This window comes from Hemiscyllium ocellatum, unplaced genomic scaffold (assembly GCF_020745735.1).
Source record: "Hemiscyllium ocellatum isolate sHemOce1 unplaced genomic scaffold, sHemOce1.pat.X.cur. scaffold_323_pat_ctg1, whole genome shotgun sequence".
Classification (NCBI taxonomy): Eukaryota; Metazoa; Chordata; class Chondrichthyes; order Orectolobiformes; family Hemiscylliidae; genus Hemiscyllium; species Hemiscyllium ocellatum.
In genome coordinates, this window is record NW_026868355.1 from 198,501 (window position 1) to 213,898 (window position 15,398).

The 15,398-nt window shown below is 44.4% G+C and overlaps 1 long non-coding RNA gene across 1 annotated transcript in view; it reads left to right on the forward strand.

The window, feature by feature from the left end:
• The first annotated feature begins 216 nt into the window (after positions 1-216).
• The window catches only part of LOC132813097 (uncharacterized), a 34,459-nt gene continuing 19,277 nt past the window's right edge, over positions 217-15,398 (forward strand). The window contains exons 1-2 of the long non-coding RNA XR_009643935.1: positions 217-259; positions 4,440-4,574. This is a non-coding gene — a long non-coding RNA (uncharacterized LOC132813097). The remainder of the gene's footprint in view (positions 260-4,439; positions 4,575-15,398) is intronic.

Genomic DNA, 15,398 nt, shown 5'->3' on the forward strand with positions numbered 1-15,398 from the left:
GATTAGAGAAAGTCATCATGGCTTTGTTAGGGACAGGTCATGACTCACAAATTTTATTGAATCCTTTGAGAATGTGACAAAACCCATTTACGGCTCATTGAGAAAGTACAGAGCATGGGATACATGGAAACCTGTCTGTCTGGATACAGAATTCCTGGCCCATAGAAGACAGAGGGTGATGCCAGATGGAAAGCATTCAGCCTGGAGCTCGTTGACCAGTGGTTTTCTGCACGGAGAGGTTACAGGACCTCTGCTCTTGGTGAGTTTATGAATGACTTGGATTTGAGAGTGGAAGAGTGGGTTAGTAAGTTTGCCAATGAGACGAAGGTTGGTGGAGTGGTGAATAGTGTGGATGTCTGCTAGAGGTTGCAATGGGACATTGACAGGATGTAGAGCTGGGCTGAGAAGTGGCAGATAAAGTCAAATCTGGAAAAGTGTGAAGTGATGCATTTTGGAAGGTGAGACTTGAATGCAGAATACAGGGATAAAGGCAGAATACTGGATAGTGTGGAGCAACAGATGGATCTTGGATTTCATGACCAGAGATCCATCAAATTTGCCACCAAGCTGATAGTGTTGTTAAGAAAGAATATGTTGCATTGGCTTTCATTAGCTGGAGGATTGAGTTTTATAGCCATGAGGTTATGCTGCAGCTCTATACAGCCCTGTTTAGATCCCAATTAGAATATTGTGTTCAGTTTTGATCCCTTCATTACAGGAAAGATGTGGATGCTTGAGAGAGGGTAAAGAGGAGATTTACCAGTATGCTGCCTGTACTGGAGGGCATGTCTTATGAAGAAAGGTCGAGGGAGCTAAGGCTTTTCTCATTGGAGTGAAGAAGAGTGTGGTGTGATTTGGTAGAAGTGAACAAGGTGGTGTGAGGCAAAGAGAGAGTGAACAGTGAGAGACCTCTTTATCCCATGGCATACATGGTACCAGGGGGCATGATTGTAAGGCGATTGGAGGATGGGTAAGGGGAGATTTCAGATGTAGGTCCTTTACACAGAGAGTGGTGGGTGGGTAGAACGGGATATTTTAACAGACTCTTGAATAGGCACATGGATGATAGTAGAATGAAGGTTATGTAAGTTAGTTTGATCTTACAGTTGGGTCAAAGATGGGCATGACATCATGGCCGAAAGGTCTTGGGCTGAACTGTTCTGTGTTCTGTGTTCTGTTTGGTAAACTAGGTGATAAGCTCAGATCAATGTAAAATGATATGCTATTCAGGAGGAGCTAGTCAACTGGATACAAAATTGGGCTTGATGGTGGGAGACAGAGGGCAATGGGAGGCATGTTGTTTTTCTGACTGGAGACATGTGACTAGCGGTGAAGTGGGTCCCCTGTTGTTTGTCATTTGGATAAATGGTTTGAATGGGAATATCGGTTTTGTGGTAAGTACGTTTTTTTGAGTGACACTGAAATTGATAATATGGATAGTGAAGAAATTTATCCAAGATACAACAGGATGAACAGTACTGCTGGGACGGTGGGCTGAAGAATAGCAGATGGAGTTTAACTCGATAAATGTGAAGTGATCCATTTTGGTGAAACAAACCAGGGTGGGACTTGTACTGCTAATGTTCGGGCCCTGAGTAGTGTTGTCAGTCAGAGACCCAGGGATGCAGGTAGACTGTTCTTTGTAAGTGGTGTCACAGGTAGACAGGTTGGTGGAGCAGGCCTTTGGGATGGTTACCTTCTTTGGGCAGAGCATTGAGAGTAGGAGTTGGGATGTCATGTTGTGGCTGTACATAAAAGCATTGTTGACCAGTAGGAAGTACACATCTGGTTCACTTACGTCCTTTAGAGAAGAACATCTGACATTCTAACCTGGTCTGGCCTGCACGGGACACCAGACCCACAGCAATATGGCTGACTCTGTGCTATACTCTGGGTAATTAGCAGTGGGGCAAAGAATGTTTGTCCAATCAGTGACATCCTCATCCCATGAATGAATAAATAAAAATACCTATGTCCCTCCCTACCTCTGCAAACCCCTCCCGCTGCAGCAATCTGTACTGGCTTTGTAACACCGTTCAGACCCTGACCACTCTGTGTAACACTCTCACCACCTCCAGCACATTCAGCTCTCCCGGTTCCTTTTGTGACATAAAACCTTGACAATTATTCCGTCTTCCATCTGACCTCCTCCTGCGAGCAGACCCTTTGCAATCCCTTTAAAACTAACTCCTAAAACATTCTCTCACTTCAGGATTTTAAATACTTATTGGTGATCCTCTAAGCCTGATAATCTAATATGATCCTTTTTACTTGAGTGAGGGACCGATGGGAATTTCTTGCTGAGGATTTGTCTGTTTCAAGGGAATGACCTTTTGTTGAGTGTTTTACACTGCTCTTTCAAATGTTTTCCACTGCTCATTTACAGGCACATATTTCAGTCTGTTTAGCCTATTTACCTTGGTCAGTTCTTCTCTCAAACTCATGTTATTGGTAATTTTTGTTTCTAGTTGTAGTTGGTCCTTTCTGTGACTCACTTTAAAACTTTATATTTCTTTAAACTGCACTTTATCACAATTTCCCTGAGGATCTCTCCCAGTGACATTACTCATTCACTAAGTTTCATCACACAATGGTCACTCTGAGATAGTTATGTCCCTAGCCAGTTGCACAATGTGTTATTCTAAGAAACAGTGAAAACTAATTATCTGAACTCCATTTCCAATATCACTGTTGTCGGTGTGACTGTCACACATTTTGTGAATATTGATGTTTCCCAAAATTATCGCAATGTGTTTGTTAAAAAATTCCAATGAGTTCCTGTTTAATGCAGTGATGAGCAAGGAAATGCTGTTTGGTGGCTAAAACTGCTCTGCTGCGTGTGTCCTTGGCAAGTAGTAGCCAGAATTTCCATTCAGACTGACTCTACTTCATGATCTGTGGCCAAATGCTTTCTCTGTAATGCCTTTGTTCTCAATTATTGTTAGCGTTACCCACTTTGCCTGAGTTTCCGCAAGGTTGTGATCCATTGAATATTTATGTCACCTTTTGTTCACCCTGTAACCACATCTCTCTGGTGTCTAAATCTCTTTTATCTCTGTGTCACAAATCCATCTGCCTTGTTGATTAGACTTCGTCCATTCAAACAAAACCATAATTTACTCTTTCCCAAAATTTCTTATCACAAACCTACTCACTGATGTACAGTTTTAGTTAAACTCTGTCCCATCCTGTTCCTTTCTGTTGCCTTCAGCCACATCCCCATGCTGTTCCGATGCTTCACCTTTTCTCTTTGTATTTGGAAAGCTCCTTTCACCTGAACCCTGTCCCTGCCTCCTCTCTGTCAGTTTAAAGCCCTGTCCATAAACCTACCGACATGATTGGCCAGGACATTGGTCCCACCACGGTTCCAGGGGGACCATCCTCTTGGATTTTTTATATAAATCAGGTCTGGGATGTGGGTGTCTCTGGCTGACCAGCCTTTATTGCCTATCCCGAGCTGCCCATGAACTGAATAGCTTGCTCGACCATTTCAGAGAGTAATTGAGAGGCAAACACTTTGCTGTGGGGATGTCGTGCAGACCACGTCAGGATGATCAGATCTCGTTGTCGAAAGGACAAGTGGGCGCCACGGGATGGCTCAGTGATTAGCACTCCTTCCTCACAGCACCAGGGTCCCAGGTTCGATTCCAGCCCTGGGCGACTGTGCGGAGTTTGCACATTCTCCCTGTGTCTGCGTGAATTGCCTCCGGATGCTCCGGTTTCCTCTCACAGTCCAAAGCCGTGCAGGTCAGGCGAATTGGCCATGCTAAATTGCCCATAATGTTAGGTGTATTAGGTCGAGGGAGATGGGTATTAGTGGGTTACTCTTCGGAGGGATGGCGTGGACTGGTTGGGTCGAAAGGCCTGTTTCCACACTGGAGGGAATCTAATCTAAGGGATTATGATTTTTGTACATCAGCAATGGTTTCATATTTATTTATGGATTGTTAATTGCTATTTTTAAAATTATTGATTTTAAATTCCACCATATCTTATGATGGGATTCAAACCTGCCTCCCCTGAACATTAGCTGAGGTTTTGTACAAATGCGTTAACAATTATGTTACTAGGCCATCACTTCACCTGCTCACTGGTTGCTCATCCCTGAACACTGATACATGAAGCTAAACCCATTCTTCCAACATGACTGTGTGATCCTGAAGCCTTCCAGAACTCCGGTGATATCACTCAGTATCTGTCCATGTGGTATCCCTCACTGTGTGGGTCTAATTGCTGCCTCTGTCAGTGTCTCTCGCTCTTGCAGCTACTCCAGATCCTGGGCCAACAGAATTCTCCACTCCAGAGAGACGCAACAGCACAGGCCAGGGGTGGAGTTTGGGATTTCCCAGATATCTGTGGGGCTCATTTCCATTCTCCATGTATAACCCTCACTGAATCAGTCTAATTTCCCATTCTGTCCATTTCTCTGTCTCCTGTAGGTACTCGGGAAGTTCCTGACTCAATAGACTTCCCAACTGCTGTGCGTCTCATCCATCACCTCATTGAAGATGGTTGGTCAGCCAGGGAGACAAAGGGCAGGGAGATCTGGAGCCTTTAATAAATCCTGCAGTGAGGTAAGATCACTCACAGTGCACAGAGCAGAGAGCAATGGGAGGGCTGCAAACATTGGCTAACAATACATTATATAGATACAGTGCTGGATGGGGAGCACAGTATAGACACACCCCATGCTCAATCACCACGTCTACTTTAACTTTAGTTGAACTGAGACACATCGGGAGTTCATAGTTATCAATCCAGTCCTGTGATGTCTTAGTGAGCATCAGTACAACAGAGGGGAGAGTAGGCCTCCGACAAGAGGTTGGGAATGCTGCCTGGGATCTTTCTGTTCTGTGTTCTCCCGCCAACACTGTACTAAGACTCACAACTCTGCAACACTGTATCTGTGGCATGGCTTGTGCACAGTAGTTGTCCCTGTAACCTGCTCCATTCCCGATAGTCCCTCCACATAGTTGAGACGTACTGCATTCCAGACTACCATCCCTATCGCTGTAACTTGTTTCAGTGTCTACAACATGCCTTATTTTGGTACACTAATCCTCTTTAACTGGATACAGAGTGATACAGCACGGAAACAGAACCTGTGGTCCTACTCCTCAATACTGCCCATGTTACCTAAACTGAATGAGTCTCATTTGCCTGCATTTGGCCCTTATCTCTTCAAACCTTCTCCTCTCCATGTACCTCCCAAATGTCTGTTCCATGCTGTAATTGTTCACGTTTCTCCCATGTGCCTGAGGCAGCCTATTCCGTCTATGCACCATCCTCTGTGGATAACGTTCTCCCTCAGCTCCCTCTTTAAATCCTTGCGCTGTCACCTACTGTTTATACCCTCTAGTTTTGGACTCACCTACCCTTGGTTATTCACCATTCTTAGGGTCACCCCGTGGATTCCTCAGCCCAAGGGAAATATTGACGACAATGTTACAAATATCTCCAACGTATGTAACAAAGTGCTAGCCAATGACGGCAAATGTGCCAAATGCCGCTTTCCCCACCCTGTCCACCTGGTATGCCACTTCCGAGGAACAATGAAACTTGCACCCCTGGTCTCTCTCTTTCTCTCTCTCTCTCTCTCTCTCTGTTCGACAACCCTAGCCAGAGCCCTTCCATTAACTATATTAGTCCTCTATGGTTTGTCTTTACAAAATCCAACACCTGAATTAAACTCCATCTTTCATTCCTTGGTCCACTGGCCCAGTTGGTCAAGACCCCCTTTGATAACCGTATTTACTGCCCACTACACCATTAATTTGATCATCAACAAACTTTCGCACAATCACTCCTATATTTTCAACCAAATCATTTATATAGATGATGCACATCAGTGGACCCAGCCCTGATCCTTCCTTCAATAATGGAATAAAACCATATTCTTGTCATAAAGCAAAACAGCATGGAAACTGACCCTTCAGCTGATACCCACCATCATCTAAAACTCAACTCTTCCCAGCTGCCTGTTGCTGGTCCATATCACTCCAACCCTTTCCTATTCACCTGATTATCCAAATATCTTTTAAATGTTGTAATTGTACCCGCATCAACCCCTTTCTCAGCAAGTTCATTCCACACTCAAACCACCCTCGCTGTAGCAAATTGCCCCATATCTTTTTTTTGAACAGCTCTCTCCTCTAACCTTAAAAATGTGGTCCCTACTCCTGAGACTCCCCCATCCTGAGGAAAAGGCAACGACCATTAAATTGATCTATATACCTCATTTTTTTTCATAAACCTTTATAGTATAATGTCTCAACCTCCAGGCTCCAGTGAAAAAGACTCAGCCTATCCAGCCATTTTTCAGAACCCGAGCCTTCCATACCCAGCAATATCCTGGTAAATCACTTCTGAACTCCCTGCAGCTTAATCAGATCCTCCCTATAACTGGGCGACCAGAGCCCTGCACAGAGTATTGCAGAACAGGCCTCGCAAATGTCTGTGCAATCTCAATGCCGCTCATGTTCTTATAAACCTCTGTAAGGTCATCCCTCAGTCTCCGATTCTCCAGTGACAGTAACCCCAGCTTATTCAGCAACAACCCGGGCAGTATCTTGTAAAGCTTTTCTGAGCACTTTCTAGTTTCACAACACCCTTCCTTTAGCAGGGAGACCTGAATTGCAGAGGACTCCCAATTGTGGTCTAATGTATTGCTCTTATTCCCTGAGTTCCCCAGTCTTTGTTCACAGAAAGTTCTGGAGTGAAAAAATTGTTTAGGATCTTAGCAAATATCCTGCAGTTCCACACATCGATGACCTCATTGATCTTTAATGGATACTATTTTGTCCCGAGTTCCTTATGCACTCTTAATATACTGATACAATCACTTTTGGATTCCCCTTTCCTTCTCTGCTGAGGCTATTTCATTGAGCCTTTCTCCATTCCTGTTTTCTACTCAAAGTGTATTCCTACAGCCCCTGTATATCCTCAGGGATTCCCTTGATCCAGCTGGCTATACCTGACATGTGCCCCCTTTTCCTTGACCAGACCCTCAATAGACAGCCAGTGTTTCCGAATGCTGTCGGCATTGAGCTGCACACAAACAGGAAAATGCTGGCGCTAATCGATTAGTTTATCTCACTTTAAAAATATTCTCACTTGCCAAACTTCCCTTTCCCTGTAAATAATTCCCTTCCCCAATCACATTTTGAAAGTTCCTGGCTAATACGATCAAGATTGGTCAGGCTCCATTTTATAACTTGCACTTGTGGACCAGGCTTGTACTTTTCCAAAGCTGTTTTCAAACTACTAGAACTGTGGTCACTTTGGCAAAATGCTTGGCCACTCACATCTCAGACCCTTTCCCTACCTTGATTCCCAAGGGGAGGTCAGGTTCTGCCCCTTTCTCTTTTCATACCATTGACATATTGATTGGGAGTTTTCTGGAACACACGTACCAAATTCCTCCCTTGCAAACGCTGAACACTGGCAGTATTATGGTTGATATTTAAGATGTCCCGATACATTTGTTCCTCAGTCTGCCACGGATTATTTGGGGTCAGCAGTCAGATCGTATCAACGTGATGACCCATTCTTATTTCTCAGTTCCACTAACATAGCTTCACTGGGCGATCCCACAGGAATATCCTCTCTAAATCCTGCTGTGATGATTCATGGAATCAAAACCCACCACCACACCTCCTCTCTTGTCTCCCCTTCCTGTAGCATCTCTACCTTGAAACAATGAACTGCCAGTCCTGCCCCTCCCTCAGCTGTGTTTCTGTAATAACTATAATATCCCAGTCCCATATTCCAATCCATGCCTTGAGCTCATCTTCCTTAGCTGTCAGGCCCCTTGTATTGAAATAAATGCAGTTTAATCATCATTTTTCCCCAATTCCCTGCTATGTTGTTGCCTGCCTTGTCTGCTGAAATTGCTGTCTTTAACTCATGTACCAGCATCAATCTTCTTTCTGGCCTTATGTCTATTTAAGGTCCAACACCCTGCCAGACTAGGTTATATCCTCTCCAGCAGCTCTAGCAATTCACCCCAGCAGGATGTGGGTCCCTCTCCCGCTCCCAGTTGAGGTGCCTTTCCCACCCTGTCTCCCTGTGCTGACACCTTCAGGGATCTATGGACTTGTCCACCAAGATCCCTGTATTCCTCAGTACTCTGCAAGGTCCTACCATTCATTATGTCTGTCCTTCGCTTATCGTACCTCCCACAGACTATTACCTCACTTCGATCAGAACTAAACTCTGCTTAGATTATCATCTGATCGACATCGAACAGCAGACGGAGACCATCCCCCTCACTGTGGATAACACCCTCACCTTTCATATCATCTGCAAACCTACTAATGATACCTTCTGCTTTCATATCCGAGTTATTAATGTTCAATGGTTCTTGTACAGATCCCTGTGGTATACCCGCTGGTGAAAGTATTGTATACACCAATTTTGCATCCAATTTGCCAACCTGCCTTGGAACCCAGTCCATTTGGACCAGCCTTTCACGTTGGATCTTGTTTAAGGACTTAGTCAAGTCCATGTAAACCACATCATCTGCACTGCCCTCATCAATATACTTCAGCACCATTTAAAAAACAAACTGAACTGAATTCCTCAGACAGTACCTTCCTCTGCCAAATCCGTGATGACTAAACCAAGTTGATCCTTACCTTTGCAAGTGTCGATTCATCTTCACAATTTATTCCATTAATTTCCCTCCCCCTGCTGTCAGACTATCTGCTCTGTAATTACCTGGCCTGTCCCTGCTGCCCTTCCTGAACAAAGGAACCACATTAGCGATCCTCCAGTCATTCAGCACTTCACCTGTGTCCAGCAAAGTATTATATATATCCACCAGGGGCCCAACAATCTCTGGGTAATTAGCAGTGGGGTCAAAGAATGCTGGTCCAGGCAGTGACACCCACATCCCATGAATGAATAAATAAAAATACAGATGTCCCTTCCTAACTCTGCAAACCCCTCCCGCTGCAGCAATTCGTATAGGCTTTGTAACACCGTTCAGGCCCTGACCACTCTCTGTAACTCTTTCACCACCTCCAGCACCTTCATCTCTCCCTGTTCCTAACGTGTCAATAAACCTTGGCAATGATTCCCCTTCCCATTGCCCCCCTCCTTCTAGCAGACCCATTGCAATCCCTTTAAAACTTACTCTAAAACTCTCTCTCACTTCAGGATTTTAAGTACTTTTTAGTGATCTTCTCAGCTTCATAATCTGATGTGATCCATTTTGTCCTGCATGAGGGGCCGGTGGGGATTTCTTGCTGAGTTTTTGTCTGTTTCAGTCAAATGTCCTTTTGTTGAGTGTTTTACACTGTTCCTTCAAATGTTTTCCACTGTTCATTTCCAGACACCCATACTTCAGTCTGCTCAGCCTGTTTACCTTGTTCAGTTCTCCTATCAAAACCAAGTAATAGGCTTTTTTTTTCTAGTTGTAGCTTGTCCTTTCTGTGTTTCACTTTAAAACTTTATATTTCTTTAAAATGCACTTTATCACAATTTCCCAGAGGATCACTCCAGGTGACTTAACTCATTCACTAAGTTTTAACACACAACAGTCGCTCTGAGACAGCAACATCCCTACCCAGTTGCACAATGTGTTATTCTATGAAACACTGAAAAAAAATTCTCTGAACTCCTCTTCCAATATCACTGTTGTCAGTGTGATTGTCCCAGACTTTGCGAATATTGACGTTTCACTAAATGATCACCATGCCTGTATTAAAAATTCCAATGAGTTCCTGTTTAATGCAGTGATGAGCAATGAAATGCTGTTCGGTGGCTAAAACTGTTCTGCTACTTGTGTCCTTGGCAAGTAGTAGCCAGAACTTACATTCATACTGACTCTACTTCATGATCTGATGCAAAATGTTTTCTCTGTAATGCCTTTCTTACCCATTATTGTTAGTGTTACCCATTTTGCCTGAATTTCCGCAAGGTTGTGAAACATTGAATATTTATGTTCCACCTTTTGTTCACCCTGTAACCACATCTCTCTGGTGTCAAAATCTCTTTTATCTCTGTGTCACAAATCCATCTACCTTGCTGCAGGGACTTTGTCCATTAATAAAAAACATAATTTACTCTTTCCCACAATTTCCTGTCACAAATGGTTTTGTTGATCTACAGTTTTAGTTAAACTTTGTCCCATCCTGTTCCTTTCTGTTGTCTTCGGTCACATTCCCACGCTACTCTGATGCTTCACGTTTCCTCTTTGGATTTGGAAAACATCTTTCACATGAAGCCTGTCACTGTATCCTCTCTGTTAGTTTAAAGTCCTGTCCATAAACCTACCGACGTGATTGGCCAGGACATTGTTCCACTGGAACTGTGCTGGGACCAATCTGAATGGATTTTTTTTAAAAATCAGGTCTGGGAGGCGGGTGTCTCTGGCTGACCAGCCTTTATTGCCCATCCCTTGCTGCCCTTGAGCTAAGCAGCTGGCTCGCCCATCTCACAGGGTCATTGAGAGCCAATCACTTTGCTGTGGGTATGTCGTGCAGACCACATGAGAGTGAACTGTTGTCTTTCCCTGAAGGTCAAGTGTTTGGATATTTACCAATACTTATTTATGGAATGTTAATTCCAATTTTCAAAACATATACTCCTTTAAAATCTACATGGTTAGAAGTTAGAAAGAAGAAGAGGGGTGGTCACTTTGTTGGGACTGTATTGTAGACTGTTGTAGACCCAACAGGTACCAGTGGAGCAGATGTGTGTAGAGATTGCAGATAACTATAGGAATAATAGAGAAGTACAGGCTGGATATTTTAATATTCCTTGTATTGACTGGGCCACCTAGAGTATAAAAGATCTGGACAGAGTGCAATTTTTCAAATATGTCCAAGAAAGGTTCCTAAACCAATATGCAGAGGGCCCTACTCTACTCAGGCAGGTGCAACACTGGACCTCCCCCACCTCAGAAAACGAGGTCGAGCAAGTGACTGAAGTGTCATTCGGAGAGCACTTTGGGTCCAGTGCCCACAACTGTCTTCTTTTTAACATAGTTATGGAGAAGGATCAGCAGGTCCCCAGATTGAAGAGGAAAACTGGAACAGGGCCAGGTTTGGGACCATTCTGCAGGATCTGGCCAGCGTCAATGCTGTGAATTTAAAATTGCACAATGCCCAGTTATAATCCAACTCGCTCTGGAAGCGCTGGTGATCACCGTAACAGATGAAAGGCTTCAACTAAATTTGTTTGATATTATATTCCATGACCCTGCCATCCTGTTGCTATAAATTCTGTGCCTTAGGATTGTGCTTCACAACCACCTGATGAAGGAGCAGTGCTCTGAAAGCTAGTGCTTTCAAATAAACCGGTTGGACTGGAACCGAGTGTTGGGTGATTTTTAACTTTGTACATCCCCAGTCCAACACCAGCACCTCCATATTATGATTCCAGTCGATTGGGTGAGTCTGTTTGAAGTAAAAGGAACAACTGGCAAATGGGAGGCTTTTCAAAGTGTGATCTCAAGAATCCAGGACCAGTCTGCCCCATTGGGATAAAGGGAAAAGCTGGCAGGGTTAGGGATCCTTGGCTGGTGAGGGATAATAAGGCTCTGGTCTTGAAATGACGACTGCATGCATTGGGTTTAAGCTTTCCATATCTACATAAACTCTTCTATTCTTAAAGACATGATCAATCTGTGGAGACCCTACAATCCTCTCAGTCCCTGTAATACTCCCAGTCTGCAGAAGCCATTCCAATGCCTGTGACCCTTTCAATCCAGTTCCTACAAAACCCACTATCTATGTGATATCTTTTCATTGCCAGCACCCACCCTGTCAATGGAAGCTCCTCCAGTGTCTCCATCCATCTACTCATTTCCATAATCTTCTCCAGCTCTTACACGTGTAAACCTAACCCTCCCCTACTACCCTTCCCACTTTGACCAAACTGGAGGAGGTTACTAATGCTCCCTAATCTGTGAAACTGTCTCCAACCAAAATTGCTGTCTTTGTCACTTGGAGAATCTGTCTGATTCCACACCCTCTTTATCTAAATAACTGGCAGAACCTAAGCCTTCCTGTATCTATAAACATCTTCAGTCACGACTACCCTCCATATGTCTATTTGTTTTTCCAATCTGTACAACCCACTTTACCTCTGTACTCAGCTCCATTCACCTGAAACGTTCCTGTCTGTGTAAAACACCCCATCCTACCACTATCCTTATCCCTGTAAACTGCTCCATTCCTCCCAACCTCCCCATCTCCATGAACTCCTGTAGGCCCGCCAGCTCTCCACATCTCTGTAACCTCCTGTGGCTCTGTGCTCCTCCCTCCCTGTGAAAGCACCTCCCAGTCTGGTCATCTGCTCCAGATCAGACCATTGCTGTCTCTGTTACCCCATACAACCTTAGCAACGCCTCCTATTTGTGTCACTTCATTCAGATCACATCCTCTCCCACTTCCCGGAACCTCTTGCTGCCATCATAACCCTTGCTATTTAGAACAAGGAATAGCACATTCCGGTACAAGCCATTCAGCCCTCAATATTGTGCTGACCTTTTATCCTACTCTGAAGACGAAGCGAACCTACATACCTGACATTTTACTGTCACTGATGTGCCTATCCAAGAGTTGCTTAGATGTCTGTAATGTGTCTGCAATTTACTACCACGGCTGGCAATCCATTCCATGCACCCATCACACTCTGTGTAATAACATACCAGTCCTGTCCATGCCGACAGGATATCCCAACCCATACCTGCCAGCACCTGGCCCGTATCCCTCTGATAGCTAAGCTAAATACTCCGCCAATTACCTTAAACTTATGTCCCCTTGTGATAGCCATTTCTCCATGGGAAACAGTCTCTGGTTATCCACTCCATCTATGCCTCTCATTCCCTTGTACACCTCTATCATGTCACCATTCTTCCTTCTTCACTCTGATCAGAAAAGCCCCAGCTTCTACAACCTACCTTCTATGGGCATGCCCTCCAGTCCAGACAGTAGCCTGCTCAATCTCCTCTGCACCGTCTTTAAAGCTTCCACATCCTTCCTATAATGAAGCGAACAGAACTGTTCACAATATTCCAAGTGTGGTCTAGCTGGGGTTCTGTAGAACTGCAGCAAAATCTCGCATCTCTTAAACTCAATCCCCCTGCTAATGAAAGCCAACCCACCATCCGCCTTCTTAACACCCTGTCAACTTGGGTGGTGTCCTGAAGGACACAGGATCCCTTTGTACCTGCACGCTGCTAAGAATTCTGCCTTTAACCACATAAAGGTTTTCTTCAGAATCCTCCAATCTCAAACTATCCCTACCTTTGTAAGTTGCTCCAGTCCCTACAACACTCATAAACCGTGAAACCTCCTCAGGTCCTTACATTCCTAATGTCTGCAAAATCCTGATGTCCCTCCATATCTCTCTAACCCTCACCATTCTCCAATGCCCTTCTGCGGAACATTGCATACAAAGGAGGAGTTGGAGAGTCTGGGCCATGTTACGAGGTATGAAGGGCTGCAGAACCTGGAGGGTGGTACAAATGTAGGAAGGGACTTGGGACCTGCAGGAGGTTGGGGGATTCATAGAACCTCAGGATGTGACCGAGGATGGGTTTTGGAACCTGGAGGGTATTATGATTTGAACCACAGGTAATTTTTGAATGGAGCATTCAGCCGATCTTACAGTTATAGAGACGTACAGCATGGAAACAGACCCTTCAGTCAAGCGCATCCATGCCAACAGGATTTTCCAACCCAGTCTAGTCCCACCTGCCAGTACCTGGCCTATATCCCTCCAAACTATTTCTACTCACATATCCATCCAAACGTTTCTTAAATGTTGCAATTGTACCATCTGTAAGATTGGCTGAAAGATCCAATCAAAAGTTACCTGTTGTTCAAATCATAACATCATCCAGGTTCCACAACCCATTCACGGTCTCATCCTGCAGATCAGATATCCCAACCCAATGTAATCCCACCTGCTAACACCCGGCCCATCTCCCTCTAAACCCTTCCTATTCATACACCCATCCAGGTGCCTTTTAAATGTTGCAATTGTACTAGCCTCCACCACTTACTCTGGCAGCTCATTCCATACATGTACTATCCTCTGCGTGAAAAAGTTGCCCCTTAGTTCTCTTTTATATCTTTCTCCTCTCACCCTAAACCTTGCCCTACAATTCTGGACTCGCACACCCCAGGGGAAATACTTTGTCTATTTACCCTATCCATGTCCCTCTTGATTTTATAAACCCCTATAAGGTCACCCCTCAGCCTCCGACTCTCCAGGGAAAACAACCATCAGCTGTTCAACTCTCCCTATAGCTCAACCCTGGCTACATCCTTGTAAATCTTTTCTGAAACCTTTCAATTTTCACAGCATTCTTCTGATTGGAAGTAGAACAGAGTTGCATGCAGTATGCCAAAAGTTGCCTGACCACTGTCCTGTACGGCCGCAACATCACCTCCCAACTCCTGTATTCAATACTCTGACCAGTAAAGGAATGCATACCAAGTGACTTCCTGTGACTCTACTGTCAAGGAACTCTGTATTTCATTTGAAAAATTGCACAGACAGATAGAGTGGCCCGAGGTCTTCTGGGTAATGCTAGTTCAGTCTAAGCTGGTAGGCGGAGGCAGTGAAGTATTTGCAGTGCTGTCTGATGAATGGTCGAGAGATAATGCACATGTCAAACAGGCTGTTTTAAGTGCTTATGGATTGCTTATGAAACGGAAGCCACTACAATTCCCTCTACTGTACCATCACTAACTGACAAAGCTCCTTCAGATCTATATCCTCTGAATTGTTGAAACCTGCTATCGCCATTGCAACTCTCATTATTTCCTAACATTGTTGAATCTCTAAAACCGTCCCTATCAGTTTAATCTCCTCCACTGCATACAACACTCCCAGTCTGTGTAACCTCTTTAAGTCCTTCAGTTCCTATATACCTATGTATAGGTGTGACTGCTTTGTGGCCATTGTATCGTCGTTTATATCTGCAAAAGATTCTGCTTACTCTAGCACATCCTATGCTCATAAGTGAAGCTGGTCTCTCACAAGCCTCTCTATGACTCTCTCCTCCAGTCTCTACAAGCTTCCTTATCCCTGTAGTGTTTTGCAGCATGCACACCACTCACTCTCTCTGACATACCTTCCAGTGCATAAAATTACCTCTCCTTCTAAGTTTATTCGGTCTACAGCTTCCTCCATATCCGTGCAACATTCTCCTGTTTGTATCATCTTCCATGTGCTTGCAACATTCTCCAGTCCATACCACCCTCCCTTTCCCTGTAACATTCTCCAGTCCATACCACCCTCCCTATCACTGCGATATTCTCCAGATCCCACAACTGTCGTTAAATGTATGACATCCTGGAATCATGTGAATGTTTCTACACCCTGATCAACAAAGTCCATGTAACGATCCACAACCCTACACACATCCCTTTCTCTGA